The sequence below is a fragment of the Etheostoma spectabile genome, chromosome 22 (genome assembly GCF_008692095.1).
Source record: "Etheostoma spectabile isolate EspeVRDwgs_2016 chromosome 22, UIUC_Espe_1.0, whole genome shotgun sequence".
NCBI lineage: Eukaryota > Metazoa > Chordata > Actinopteri > Perciformes > Percidae > Etheostoma > Etheostoma spectabile.
In genome coordinates, this window is record NC_045754.1 from 9660819 (window position 1) to 9661462 (window position 644).

The window sequence follows — 644 nt, forward strand, 5'->3', positions numbered from 1 at the left end:
AAAGGTGCTCTAAGCGTGATGCGGGTTTTAGGCTACAACATTGAGGAGGGAGGGGCAAGCTAGTCTTGTTTGAAAATACTTTGAACGTCAACAAGAAGTAACGTCAGCCAACATCGCTTAGAGCACCTTTAATGAAGACAAACAATCAAATCAGCGTAAATAGACAAGAGAGACAGAGGAGCAAGACAAAAAGGCCAGATAACAGACAAGATGACACACAAGGAGACAATTTGATCAAAGGTAACGTGGATCATGCAGTTACTCAAAATAACACGCCGTCATTTGTGCCTACAACTCGGGTGCAGGGTATTTTAATTCTCTGGCAGTGATTCCCCAGTGTGGTGTCCCTCACTGGGCTATAAATGGAAATGTTCCCTTCTTTCTAGGTTGAACAGCTCCCTGCCTCCACTGCGGGCCAGAGAACTACTGATGTGAGGACAGATGCCCTTATCAGGCAATGCCTTGAATGAAGACTTAAACAGTCTACATTCACATCTTTGTTGTCATACTGTATTTTTGCCACTGGGTTTTGATGGAAAATGGACTCAACTAGTACTGTGTACAATTTAGCTTTGTATTTAGACACTGTCAACATGGTAAGCTAATTATTTTTATTTTAGAAAAATGGTAGTTTAAAAAAAAAA

At 41.0% G+C, this 644-nt stretch overlaps 1 protein-coding gene across 2 annotated transcripts in view; it reads right to left on the minus strand.

The window, feature by feature from the left end:
* Positions 1-644, minus strand: part of myl12.1 (myosin, light chain 12, genome duplicate 1) — a 2955-nt gene that overhangs the window by 1478 nt on the left and 833 nt on the right. The window lies entirely within an intron of this gene.